Genomic DNA, 14,967 nt, shown 5'->3' with positions numbered 1-14,967 from the left:
CAACTGTCATAAGTGTATCTCACTATTTATTATTGGCTAAATGAAGTTGGTGCTTTCAGCTTTCTACGACACTGCAAAAAAGGGTAGTATAGTTTAAAGATGCAAACTTTACTTTGGGTGCTACAGAGAGGTTAATAGCTGAATTTGAATTCATCTCATACAGGCTGTAATATGCAACTGCTGAAAGGTTGAAAGGTTTTATGAGTACATATAAATCAAGGGCATGCTTTAGTACTGTTCTAAGGTGGAAAGCAAGGGCTGTGTGAACTTGGTTTTCACTTGGCAAAATCATCAATTTGCCAAGTTCCGCTTTGCATACCAGTCTTCTGTCTCTGAATTCTAGAGGAGAACACATTTAGGGGTTGTTAAATTCCTTTTTTTTTTTTTAAGCCCTTTGTCTTTTGGCAGGAGAAACCGTGTGGCCTGAGGGTGTGTGGGGGAAAGCAAGAAAATTTTCCTGGAGTGTACACTGCTATGCTGCTCCTGTCCTTGATGTGCTTTTGCCTTATTCCTGTTGTTCTCCCCTAGCACCAAAAGTAGACTATGAGTTCTTTTAGTTATGGAGGAGGATTGAAGTCTCAGCTGTTTGGCAAAGTCCTTTATTTGTATGGTTTTAATATTGTTTCCTAGTGGAGTCGAATTATAACTTGGTGTTTGCTTCCTGTAACGATATTTAAAGCAGAAAACATTTCACATTCTCAGTCTTCAGAAAAAAACAGCATGTTTATTGGATCGCATTTCTCTGAGCAAATCGGGCAAAGTCCTTTTTTATGTATGGGAGTTAGTCTTGCTTGAAAGTCTGTGAGTATGAGTCTTTGGCATCCCAACTGGGCAGTTCCTGTGGAAGTAGTTATCTTAACTCTGTGTTCCAAAGAGGCCTGTTGTGTGAATTTTCTTATGTAGAAACATTTGCAGAAAGATGCAAGATAAAATTCTTCCCTAGTAAATCCACATACTGTTTCTGGTAGGCTGTTGCTGTTCTCTTCTCCTTCCCGATCGGTCCATGTGCAGAAGCACAGGCACATTCATAGTACTGAAAAGTTGAATTAATATAGGAAACGAGGAATATTTTCAGCATGAACACGGAGTTGTATATAGAATTATAGAATCGTTTAGGTTGGAAAAGACCTTTAAGATCATCCAGTCCAACCATTAACCTACACTACCAAGTCTACTCTAAGCCAATCAAGGGTAGACTAGACTAAACCATGTCCCAAAGTGCCACATCTACCCGTTTTTTTAACACTTCCAGGGATAGTGACTCCACCACCTCTCTGGGCAGCCTGTTCCAATGCTTGACCACCCTTTCCGTAAAGAAATTTTTCCTAATTTCCAACCTAAACCTCCCCTGGCGCAGCTTGAGCCCATTTCCTCTCGTCCTATCGCTAAATACATGGGAGAAGAACCCAACCCCCACCTCACTACAACCTCCTTTCAGGTAGTTGTAGAGAGCCATAAGGTCTCCCCTCAGCCTCCTCTTCTCCAGGCTAAACAACCCCAGTTCCCTCAGATGCTCCTCATAAGGCCTGTGCTCCAGACCCTTCACCAGCTTCGTTGCCCTTCTCTGGACATGCTTCAGCACCTCAATGTCTTTCTTGTATTGAGGGGCCCAAAACTGGACACAGTATTCGAGGTGCGGCCTCACCAGCGCCGAGTACAGGGGAACAATCACCTCCCTGCTCCTGCTGGCCACACTATTCCTGATACAAGCCAGGATGCTGTTGGCCTTCTTGGCCACCTGGGCACACTGCTGGCTCATGTTCAGCCGGCTGTCTACCAACACCCCCAGGTCCTTTTCAGCCAGGCAGCTTTCCAGCCACTCTTCCCCAAGCCTGTAGCACTGCATGGGGTTGTTGTGCCCGAAGTGCAGGACCCGGCACTTGGCCTTGTTAAACCTCATACAGTTGGCCACGGCCCATCAGTCCAGCCTGTCCAGGTCCCTCTGCAGGGCCATCCTACCCTCCAGCAGATCGACACTCCCACCCAGTTTGGTGTCATCTGCAAACTTACTGAGGGTGCACTCAATCCCATCATCCAGATCATTGATAAAGATATTAGACAAAACTGGCCCTACTACTGAGCCCTGGGGAACACCACTTGTGACCAGCCGCCAACTGAATTTAACTCCATTCACCACAACTCTTTGGGCCTGGCCATCCAGCCAGTTTTTCACCCAGCAAAGGGTACAGCTCTCCAAGCCGAGAGCAGCAAGTTTCTCCAGGAGAATGCTGTGGGAAACAGTGTCAGAGGCCTTACAAAAGTCCAGGTAGACAATATCCACAGCCTTTCCCTTGTCCACTAAGTGGATCACCTTGTCATAGGAGATCAGGTTAGTCACACAGGACCTGCCTTTCATAAACCCTTGCTGATTGAGCCTGATCCCCTCATTGTCCTGTATGTGCCATGTGATGATACTCAAGATGATCCGCTCCATAACCTTTCCCGGCACTGAGGTCAGGCTGACATGCCTGTAGTTCCCCAGATCATCCTTCCAGCCCTTCTTGTGGATGGGCGTCACATTTGCTAACCTCCAGCCCACTGGGACCTCCCCTGTTAGCCAGGACTGCTGACAAATGATAGAACGTGGATTGAAAGTGGTCTGGTGAGCACTTCTACCAGTTCCCTCAATACCCCTGGGGGGGATCCCATCTGGCCCCATAGACTTGTGTGTGTCTAAGTGGTGTAGCAGGTCACTAACCATTTCCCCTTGGATTACAGGGGCTTATTCTGATCCCTATCCCTGTCTTCCTGCTCAGGGGGCTGGGTACCCCGAGAACAACTGGACTAACTATTGAAGACTGAGGCAAAGAAGGCATTAAGTACCTCAGCCTTTCCCACTATGTTTCCCTCCGTGTCCAGTACAGGATGGAGATTCTCCTTAGCCGTCCTTTTGTTGCTAATGTATTTATAGAAATGTTTTTTATTGTCTTTTACAGCAGTAGCCAGATTAAGTTTTAGCTGGGCTTTGGCCCTTCTAATTTTCTCCCTGCATAACCTCACAGCATCCTTGTAGTCCTTCTGAGTTGCCTGCCCCTTCTTCCAAAGGTCATAAACTCTCCGTTTTTTTCCTGAGTTCCAGCCAAAGCCCTGTGTTCAGCCAGGCCTCTTCCCTGCCAGGTCGTCTTTCAGCACATGGGGACGGCCTGCTCCTGCGCCTTTAAGATTTCCTTCCTGAAGAGTGTCCAGCCTTCCTGGACTCCTTTGCCCTTCAGGACTGCCTCCCAAGGGACTCTGTCAACCAGGCTCCTCAGCAGGCCAAAGTCTGCCCTCCAGAAGCCCAAGGTAGCAGTTCTGCTGACCCCGCTCCTTACCTCTCCAAGAATCAAAAACTATTATTTCATGATCACTATGCCCAAGATGGCCTCCAGCCGTTACATCACCCACAGGCCTCCTCTGTTCATAAGCAACAGGTCCAGTAAGGGTGTCTTCCCTAGTTGGCTCACTCACCAGCTGTGTCAGGAAGTTATCTTCCACACACTCCAGGAACCTCCTAGACTGCTTCCTCTCCACTGTATTGTATTTCCAGCAGACACCTGGTAAGTTGAATTCCCCCATGAGAACAAGGGCTAGCGATTGTGAGACTTCTCCCAGCTGCTTATAGAATATTTTGTCTACTTCTTCATCCTGGTTGGGTGGTCTATAACAGACTCCCACTATGATACCTGCCTTGCTGGCCTTCCCCCTGATTCTTGCCCATAAACACTCAACCCTATTGCCACCATCTAGACAATCAAAGCACTCCCTAACATACAGGGCTACCCCGCCACGTCTCCTTCCTTGCCTATCCCTTCTGAGGAGTTTATAGCCATCCACTGCAGCACTCCAGTTGTGTGAGTTATCCCACCATGTTTCTGTGATGGCAACTATATCACAGTTTTCCTGTTGCACAGTGGCTTCCAGCTCCTCCTGTTTGCTGCCTATGCTGCATGCATTGGTGCAGATGCACTTCAGTTGGGCTGTTGATCCTGCCACCTTTTTTGGGGGAGAAGCCCTAATTTCTATGTGACTGTTCTCAGATGCTTACATGGTTTCTAACACATCCATAACCCTTGTGTCTTTCTTTGCTGCCACATAGATGTCCATCCCCTACCTTCACTGAGACGGCAGACCGAAGGACCTCGCTAGCACACCATCCCTCAAACATTGGCATGCTGCCCCCAGGCTTATCTCTAGTGAGCCTGGTTTTATCCCCTTTTCCCTTCAAATGTAGTTTAAAGCTCTTTCAATGAGCCCTGCTAACTCCTGTGCAACGATCCTTTTCCCCCTTTGAGATAGGTGTACCCCATCTGTAGCCAGCAGACCCGGTGTTGGGTAGATTGAGCCATGATCAAAAACCCCCAAATTCTGCCAGTGACACCAGGCTCAGAGCCCAGGTATTGATCTGCTGGCTCTTCCTGTTTCTTTCATTATCATTCCCTGCAGCTGGAAGGGTAGAGGAGAAAACTGCCTGTGCTCCTGATCCCTTAACCAGTGGTCCCAAGGCCCTGAAGTCTTTCTTGATTGCCCTCAGACTACTACTTGCAACTTCATAGCTGCCTATGTGAAAAAATCAGTAATGGATAGTAATCTGAGGGTCATACCAGGGTAGGAAACTTTCTCTTCCCAGGCCCCAGGGAGGCAGGAGACTTCCCTAAAAAGCAGGTCCGGTGTGCATATTGGGCCTTCTGTTCCCCTCAGGAGAGAGTCTCCTGTGCCAATGATCCATCTTTTTTTCTTTATGGAAGCAGTTTTGATGCAGGGAGTAGGCCTACTTAACCTCGGCAAAACCTGCAAGCTAGATGAACCATCACTAGAAGTCGAACTTTGCTTGCAAGTCATCCATCTGTACATAAAATCACTGAAAATACATGTATTTCACTGCCCTTTAAAGGAGAATATAGGAGCAAAAGTCAAATATACTGGCCAAAGTTTCCATTTCTCAGACACCTGGCACGTGTTATTACAGGTTTGCAGCACTTTCTGCAAATTGTTGATGGGTCGTGAAATGCAGTTTCTGTGCTGAGACAAATGCCTGTTTGGTGCCGCAGTGACGGTGACCACCGTGAGTTGTCTGTTCTCTGCTTCCCAAGAATAAAAAGGGTGAGCTGTAAAAGTTTTTTACCACAGTTTTATTTAAGACCAGCAGACTACAGAGACTCTGAAGCAGCAAAGGGAGAGAGCTAAGCATCCTGCCATTTCTGTGTGGTAAACCAGTGCCTGTCAGCAGTGTTCTGCTGCTGATCATGTTGATTAGGAGCCATACACAGCATAGCCTATTACTTAAATGAAGAACCATTTAATTTGAGCCATATGGCTAAAGGCTGAAAGAGAAAATGAGCAAGATCCATCTGTACTATGTATCATGCAGTGATGAGCGTAGGAGATAACAGTAAAATGAAAAAAACAGGTTAGCACATTTATAGCTGCATTTTTTGTTTCACAGGTTTACAGCTCATAACTGAGATCCAACCTCAGCACTGCTAAACCATGGCTTCTCTCCTTTCCTGGTCAGACTTCCAAGGATACATTTGTACTCCCTTTCTACTTACCTGTGGTTATGATCTCTGCGGGTTTTGTTCATTGTCATATGTAGTAGTGACGACGCTGAAGTGCAGGCATGATTCTTCTCTTCCGAGTTTCCTTGTGCTTGATGCAGACACTTTGTGTAGGTCTCAGAGTGTTGCCAGGGAAACAGGTAGGGGTGTTTGATGGGCTACAGTGTGCACTTGTGTTTCTGTCAATGGCTCACTCGGTGGAAGGCTAGCTCTTCTCAAAAACAGAAACAGTGCTGCTGTGATAGCCATTGCCATTAAAACTGATTTTTTTTGCTGGTTTTTCTAATGAGAAATATAGAATTGGGGAAGGAAGGAAGAAAGAACGTCAGCTTTATCCTCACTTTGAGGCTGGACAATCATAATACAATGTCCAGAGTAAGCAAGACTAAATATTAAGTGGCATATCAACTCTAGCATTGTTGATAAGGTTTTAAAAAGGATGATGTGTCATGAATTGCTAGGCGAACTAACTTTCATCTCTCTGAAATATGTATAGAGTAATAATGTAAATCTTTATTTTAAAACTATTAAAAATAGTACTGTACACTAAAGGAGATGTAGTATGTTCATAAATATAAGCTATCATCGATATACGTGAACAAAAGACCAGAGATTTTAAATAAATCTAACTCCAAACAGCCTGTTCAGCTGAGCAAACTGGGTGACATTAAATACTTCACTTGTTGAGTGGATACATGTTCCTAGCTAGTGGATTAGGTGTAGAATAAATTAGGTGTTACATGTTTGTCTCTCCCACCTAGGATGAGATTCTTCTCTTTGCCTTTTGTGTTCTTTATAGTAGTTACAGGGCTTGACATTCACCTCCTAGAAACCTTTTTCTGTGTTGCCAGGGATCTCATCCACGTCTTGACACAGAGTAGTAAAATGAGTGGAAACCTAGCTATAGGCAAGTGAGTGTGAAAGAGGGAGGTAAGCTCCTCACAGTACAGTTTCCACATGAGTTGTTATAGATGGTCTGGTGGGATCTCCAGTGTAAACCTCTGGTAGTTTGGCTGCAGACATGTCTTGAGATTCCTGCAGTACTTTCGTTTAAACGCCTTCACATGTGTATTTTCACTGCCTGTTTATGTCAGTGTTTATCTTCTGGCATCCAAGTCCTCTCTCGCCCTTCATTCCCTTGCAGGCGCACCCCAGAGGTTCTGTGGAGGGCAGGGGCTTCCAGGTCCATGCTGCCCTCGGCCTTCCCCTTTGGGACTTGGGAGAAGAAAGGGCTCTTTTCTTTCACTCTAAAGTCTCTTTGCTTCCAGGATTTTCCTTCCTCGTGGGAACAGAGCCAGGAACTGGAGTTGCCCTGATCCGTACCTGCAGTCAGTGCGTAGTCCAGGAAGACACCTGCCTGTTGTCCCTGCTAGCGTGATGTTGAGGGGACGAGCTGTGGGGTCCACACTTGCTAGTGTATCAGGGCTCCGGTGCTTCTCCCTCCTGTTCCCTACTGCTTTCCCTTCCTTCCTTGTCTCTGGCACAACACAGCTGCTTCTGTCAGCAGGAAAAATATTTATGGCATTTTATCTCTGAAATTCCCTGCACGGTCAGGATTAGCTGGAGTTTAATATAATCCTGAAGCCATGCTCTCCATGTACGAGCTACTTCTCACCATCTCAAGAGACTTTGCGTTTCCTTGGTGTTCTTGCATAATTTTACTCACAAATGGTGTAGCATTATGAATTTAATACCTTACTCAGTATTTGCAGTTGCAAGCTGTTGATTTTATCTTTGCATTGCTCAAGCTGTGTGAATAAGCAGTTTTGTGGTTGGACTGTAGTTTTTGTGTAACTTGTTTCTTTAGTGTTCAGATCTGATACAATGAGCATATAGCAAGACAGGTCTCAGTATTAATGTAATTACCAGTTAAGAGCAAGGTATTAACAGCTGACATTAACGGCATGTTAAAAATACTTAGTCAGAGTTGAGACTTGGGAGGTTTGTTTCCCAGCTCTGCTCTGTGTACTGAGTGGCATGGGGTACTTGGTTCTTTCTACGTGATCAGGAGTTGAAGAACTCCTGTCTTGCATAGCAGTGAGAATAAATACATTGAAGAGTTTTAGCGGTCCGGGTTATAAGATTCAATAATTAAGCTCATAAAGATTATCTTCAGGTGCTTACATGATTAAAGTATGATTAGACTGAATAATGTCATTTCATGTTTATGACAATGCTCATAGTGTTGGTTGTGATGATGATACGTCCTGACTGTATTGGTAATTAGGCTTGCTTTACCCCATGTCTGAAGTTAACAGTTTGTGTTCTAGTAATCTCAGGGGTTTACTGCTTATTGCTTAATACTATGTACGTGTTTGTGCTGCTTCTTTCTGCACTAGATTATGAAACCTAATTTAGGGTTATGCTGTAAAGTTATGTATGAGTAGCTGCTCGGCTTTTCATTGATGGCTGCCATCTTATGTCTTGTTTTCTGAGATCATTCATGACTTCCCATTTGCTTCAGTTTTCAAATCTGGAGACTGATAACCTCCCTCTAAATATTTGTGTAGTTTGGACCTGAAAGCATGATGTAACGTCAGGTGAGCTACAGTTGAGCTATGGTGGCTCAGATTTTTTGGGAGCATGCAGCTGTGGAGATCATGAGTTGGATTTGGCGTGAAAGAACAAACAAGGGTAACACAGAAAGTCTGCTTTTCTCTTATAAACTTTAAATTGATCTGTGGGCTTGTTTCTGTCTTAAACCAAGATTTTGGATTCACAAGACTACTTTTTTTTTTTTTCTTTATTTTATTTTACTGAAATTCCAATTGGCTATCAAAATGCTCTTGTAAAGGAGAAATGAGAAAACAACCCACCCACATGCTTCTCTGAGGTGTCTATGGAAACAGGAGCAGCATGAGTGAGCAAGTGGAAAGACACAAACAGGAGGAAGGTGGTGCTGGGGAAGCTGTGCCAAACACAATGTGCAGGAAGCTTGTAGTTCAGCATCTAAAAGTAAAATCTCATGTGCTTTGTCACTGGCTTTAACACTCTCATAGAATTTCCAAGCAGAAGGTATCAGAGGTATGGAGGTGCCTCCCTTGTGTATACCTCGTGCTTGGATTTGTCAAGTTCTGTGCAAGAGAAGGTTTCAGTGCAGCACAGGATTCTCATGACCAGCCTTCCGGGGAAAGCTAGGTGTTCTGGTGTAGAGGGTTTTGTAAAGGGAAAGAGAATAATACTTAACAATGGGCATTAATATCAACTGCTAAATGAATTACAATGTTCCTGGTATTGCCAATATTCATAATCTTTTTGCCAGCTCTGTTAATCCATTGCTGAAATAGATTGCTTGTATATGAAAATGTCATGTAAAGGTCTCCTTTTCTACTTGCACTGAGAAAATTACTTCCGCTAGACCTCCTTAGGGAGAATATTTTTCCTCTCTTTGAGAAGATCTCTTCCCCAGAGCAGCTGTAGGGTGTTTGTCCTGTGCATGTTGCGTACCAGTATACCTGTAGAAGCAGGATCCAGTACCAAGTATAGAGGAAGAATTCCTCAATTGCAGTAATTGAATCTTGGACCTTATTAATGATTTCTGGTTTTCCTTCTTTAAATCAATTCTCAAGATCTTCAGAGAACAGTAAACCATTTTACTTCAGGTATAACGTTGTCTCTCAAACAGTCTCCATTCTTGTGCTTCCTACAGGTGGGCATCTTAAACTGAGCAGTGGGATGCTGTCAGCCTATTGTTACTTGATGAAAAAATCAGTGAAACATTTCCAGGACAATCAAAGTCACATTTAAAACAATTTTTACATTGTTTACAACAGTTCTGTCTGCACTTATGTAGTTTTAAATATATTACTGCTACATCATCATAGTTTGACCTAAACATGTTAGCAATCTCATGATGAAATCTGTCCAGTTTATTATGAACTGATCGAGAATTCATCTGGTGTCATGATGCTTTGCTTTCCAGAATGCTGTACAAGCTTCTCAGGTTTAAATGTAGACTTAAATGTTGTGGAAGGGACCTATTTTTTTATTACTTGTTCTGAGCGTGTAATTCTATACAACTACCAGTTTGTTATGCCTTCCTCAGACACAGCAAATTTAAGTTACCTCCCACATGTATAATTTCTCCCCCCATCCTGGGTGATTTTTATGCTCAAGATGAGGATTGAATCTTTTCCAAATCTCGTCCCTTCATAACACTTGACGTTTCAGTATGCTGCCTGGATGCACACAGATGGCTCAGTGGGAGGAAGCAATACAAATGCACTCAGCCTTGAAGACCAGATTGCAAATGGCAAGTCAAATTTGGGATCTACTAGCCTTTCAGAGTAGTCTTCAAATCTGGCATGTTCTTCATGCGTATCATTAATTTCGTGTTACCCCTCAGTAGTGCTGGAACTATTCTCAGGAAAATAGCCTTTCTCAGTTTTGGTTGTGGTTTTCACATGTGAGCATTCATGAGCTTCCATTTTGTGTAACACCTAGTCTGACTTCAGGGCTCTGTGTCTCTCAGAAGCAAAGTAATCTTTCAAAGGACCTTGAATTTCTGTGACACATCGGTTCTCACTGCATGTCAATATGGCTTTTTTCAAAGCAATTTATACTGATGTATTCTGATTTGAACCATGTGGGGAAAAGGTCATTACTATAATCATATTCAAGGCAGATCTTGTCAAGATTAGTTACTTTGCAGGAGAAGAGATACCCAGGAGTGTATCTATTAACAGTCTTCGGCTTTAACATGATATACAATCCAGAAATGTTTGCAAGAATAGTTGCAATATTGAAAGTATACTGAATGAGGCTTTTATTTTATTTGCATGCCATTTGGATTTATTTAATACTATTACTTGAAAAAAATCCTCCTAACTGGGAATAAACAGGAGTTTAGTATAGGAAGGGACCACCTAAGCCATTACGTTTGCTTATCCAGGAATAGATGTTTAAATTATGGGTGACTGCATCTACTTTAGGCATTGCAACACTTTCTTTTCCACTATAGTAGCATAAATCTGTGATAAATTAGTAATTCACAAGTGAGAATCAGAACACACAGCAAAAGCTAGTGGAAAATGCGTACAAGTAACAAATCACCACAGTAAATAAATGTGTCCCATAGTAATTCTTTGAAAGGAAGAGTAGGGCGTGAACAGTTCAGGAGTGTAATATCCAGTATGCTTGTGGTGCCCATGAGAACTGAAAATTTGGAGGAACCGGATAGACAGAGATCCCAAGGGAGCGGCTGCTCTGCCAGCGCCCATTAAAGCAGCTGCTGCTGTGCTGGCTGTGTAGGCAAAGAGCTGCAGCTGCTGGCTCTGCTCCCTAGCAAAGCAGCCTGCTGCCAGAGGTGGGAATTCTCCCCGTCTGCCCACACCCAAGCACTAGCACACAGACACTTCTCTTGCATGTGTATATTTATGCACAACTTTCCAAATCCTAATTTTGCCCGAGCCAAGTTAAACTGATTTTAACCACACCCAGGGAGTTTCCTGCAGGCTTTGAAAATGCCTGGATGTAAATGGGCTAAAATTGCTTCTGGTTCAATTATAAGAACTACTTCAAACCAGGCAAAACTAGTGCATTTAAAGCTGTGGTGCTGAGAGTAACACTCGGAAATGAGCAGGTAAAATAAATGTTTAGCATTACATTCAAATATATCTCAGCTAAGGAGCAATTGTTTTAAAAAGCAGAATCTTCCCACCCCAGTTTTACATAGCAGCAAAAATCAATTTAAACTTTAGCCTCCTTTCTTCCCTCTAAAGCAAGTGGCAGTTTGGTTTTCTTTTTTAACCTTGAATATATTTCATAATAACACATAATAACAGGAATTAGGTATTTTGCATGAATTACTGGCTGTTGGCAGTAAACTTGCCTGTTGCAGGGAGGCACAAATTCCTCTGGTGAAATCTTAGCAACCCAGGAGTTGATGGAAAAAAAATTCCTGCTAAGTTACATGTGGCCAAGATTTCACCCTTGTTCTGTAGGTGGAACGCAAAAAACTTTGCCTCTGAAGCCGCGTATGTGGTTATCAGTTACAGCACACTGCCTTCTCTCCTGCCCGGGTAGACCATCCTCTGTAACACGATGTGCAGAGCTGGGGAGAACCTTCTCTAAACTCATGGAGGGGTTTTTTCACACTGGAAAAATAAGTTCTTTTGGAGCTTGATAACTAGCAAGAGTGGCTTAGAAACGGGAAGGAAATACCTTTATCATTTGTGAAACATTTCAAAGTACAAAAAGAAACCAACCACATATCTGCTTTGGAGTGAAGCTGAGAGATTTTCAGTGCTTTCTGTGGAAAAAAGAGTGAACACCCACCCCAAAATAGCCAGCAATGGAATGGTCAGGGAACATGTGTGGACTGAAGCAGGCAGTCTTTGGCTGTGAACTGAGAAATGCATCTGATGAACAGACCAGTGTGCTCCCCCACCTCCTTCATGCAGGAAAACCCCTCTCTCAGACAATTCTCAGCCAGATCAACTGGTAGTCAACATTTTGTTAACCACCAAGAAGCTAATCCTATTTTAAAAGACATTGTGAGTAACCCTTACAGATCCCATTCAGAGATGAAGTTGCTATAACTTGTAACTCATTATCCAGACACGAACCAAGTGGTCAGTACTCAGAGAACTCTGTTCTGATGGGTCCGTCATTGCTGATCTCGGAAGCCCAGTTATTCTTCTGTGTTCCAGTTTGTGCCCACTAAGGACCTCCATGAAAGAATGATCCTAGCCGTGGCTATTGATCTAGTCCTTGATTGACTATTAAAATTTCTTCTTAGTTTGGCCGTTTGTCTTTTCTAGAACAGCAGAGGATGGAAGCAGGCTCTCTTTTTAATTATTTATTGATTTGCCTTTTGTCTTCCTTTCCTGTGCTGAGAATGTGGTCTTTAATGAATGAACCTAAAATGACTTCCATTTGGTTTTTCTGTGTGACAAAATTTCAGATGCCAGGTTAGTTTATTTGCTTTGACACTCCTATTGCATCCTTTTTATCTTGACTTATTAAAAGCTTATAAAATATGCATGGTGCAGACAAAATAGACTCAGGTGACAATTACTGAATGAAATTCAAGATTTATGCCTTATTCCCAAAGCTGGAACAAGGATGTTTGTAAGAGCATTTGAAACTCCAGGAAGAGGATTGTAAGAGGACAGCTCTCTTCACGTACAGGGCAAGTCCATCTGTGTAAGCAGTTAAAGCTTTCTTTATGGCCTCAGTTGAAGACTATGGCATAAAATCCTGCAGCATCTAAAGGTTGTCTGAATACTTGCTGTTATGTGTTGCAGGTTAGTGTCCATTCTCTCACCTGCTTTCAATAGTAAAATAAAATGTCTGGTAACTCTGTCTTTATGAAGCTGCGAAGAGTGATCCTGGCTTTTAAAACTTAAAAATAAGTGTAGACGTTAGTAAGAAAAAAGGTGTAAGCTAGCAGAAGAGGGATACAAGGAGAGAAGCACTTACAACTTTCAGATGTTGATTTTACAAGTATTTGAAGAAACTGAAAATGAAGCTTAATGAAAGCATGTAGTCTGCAGTTCCAGAATAACATTTTTTTAAACAAATCTGCAAACATCCTCTGCTGACCATAATCTCAAAACTCTTCCTCTTAGGTCTACTTTGCAGTCATTCCATTGTATACGATAAGTGTAATGATCTTTTCTTACAGACTGATTTGTTTTTTAAGGGTAAGAAAGGCTAGATTGTTCTTTTAATTAACATTCAGAACAGGCAGAGCAGGGTGGATGAAAGTTGCATCTATTCTCTGGCTGGGTAAATGGTAGTAAGTGCAGTCATTCCCCTGTTTAGTGCTCAAGGGCAATACACAGAAATCCTTTCATTGATTCGATTTACCAGAAGATTTAAAGGCAAGAGAAAAATTTGAAATTTCATGGGAATGTGTAATATCTCAGGCTTATGTTGCATTTTCCTGCAGTGGAGAATTCAGAGATAAAATAACCCTTAACATTTTCCTTGAGCCTTGAAATTTTGTACTCTTCAAGGTTTAAGGCCGACTCCTAGCTTAACATAGTGAATTGCATTAAAGGAAAACATCCAGTGATGGCCTCAATCTGTATGATGCCTCCAAATAGGAAAATGTGTTTAGAAAATACAGTTATTTTGATACATAACTGAAAATATACTGATGATTTAAGACTTGTCTCATGCATGTCTATTTTTGGTGTTTATTCTGGCTTATCCTATATTGATAGCTTTGTGTTTGGTTTGTTGCATTTTGGCTTATACACTGGTCCCTGTAGCAGACTTAGGGAACGGAGGTGCTAGCGGTGTCTCGGCTGGCAGCTGCGCTGTGTCCAGCACCGATCTGCCCTGGCAGCCAGACCAGGTGGCATGGCTCGTGTCCGTGCTCCTGATCTGTCTGCAGAGCGGGTAGCCAGCATTATATTTAGATCGTGTTCTTGCTAGCACAGGGCTGAAATCCTTCTGCTCCAAGAGAGTTTGCTGCCTGCAGACTAGCTTCCAAAGTTTGCGGTAAGGATGAAGGTTCTGTAGTTTGGATACTACACTGCGTGAGCTAAATAATCTGGAGGGTTTCCTGGAAGGATAATCCAGCTCAGTTCCTGTCATTCAGCCAAAAGGAAGCATGCTGACTCTGTATGAGTCGGGATGGGTTTTTTTAGGGGAGAGGGAGAGTGTTCTTTCCACAAGAATTACATAGGCATCCTGCTCCTAACATCATGTCTGGGAGTCGGAGTGTATTAGCGGGGTTCTGCAAGCTTTGTACATTTAAATAGACAGCTTATCCTAGTAATCAGAATATTTTTCTGAGTATTATCTTTTAAACATATGTACTTATTGATGGTTAGCGCAAAATATTTCTGCTGCTGTTAAGATTTGTTGCTGATCTCAGTGCGGATCCTTTTTTCCCTTAACCATGATTGCAATAAAATTTCAAGTGGTTCGGTGAAATTTCAGGCTCGTGTTAGAGTCAGGATGCGGATGTGTGATCCAGAACTGTCTTGAAATCAATTATACAAATTTTGAGTTTTAAACCACCATAGTGAAGGCTACAAATAAATATATTGGTTTTGTCACGTGACCAAAAGCAACCTTCAGGAAGGATTTTTAAATTAAGGTGCAGCAGCAAATCTGCTGTTTGGTGCTAAGCAAAACTTCCATGTCAGCAAGAGGTTTTGGGGCCAGTGAAGCTTCGGTATTTGTGACAGTTCTAGTGCGTGCTTCTTAAAACTACACATAATGCTCTCCGTCATACTAGATGAACAAACTTGAGTCGTAATTGTAACTATAGAAGGCAATGATAAGGTGACCTAAAAGGAAATGCCTGTGGTAACGTCTGTACGTGCAAAGCTAATATGTGAACATACTACTACCTATAATTTCCTGGCATGCATTTCACAGTTATCTGTCTGCAGGGACATTAAAAGCACCTGGAGCAGCAAAGTGAAATATTGATGATACATGTATAAATAAATCACTCTGACTTTGAGAAGTA

At 42.7% G+C, this 14,967-nt stretch overlaps 1 protein-coding gene across 1 annotated transcript in view; it reads left to right on the top strand.

Annotated features, from left to right (window-relative positions):
• Positions 1 to 14,967, top strand: part of ARHGEF10 (Rho guanine nucleotide exchange factor 10) — an 86,700-nt gene that overhangs the window by 33,340 nt on the left and 38,393 nt on the right. The window lies entirely within an intron of this gene.

This window comes from Pelecanus crispus, chromosome 3 (assembly GCF_030463565.1).
Source record: "Pelecanus crispus isolate bPelCri1 chromosome 3, bPelCri1.pri, whole genome shotgun sequence".
Taxonomy (NCBI): domain Eukaryota; kingdom Metazoa; phylum Chordata; class Aves; order Pelecaniformes; family Pelecanidae; genus Pelecanus; species Pelecanus crispus.
This window is presented reverse-complemented; position numbering and strand designations above follow the sequence as displayed.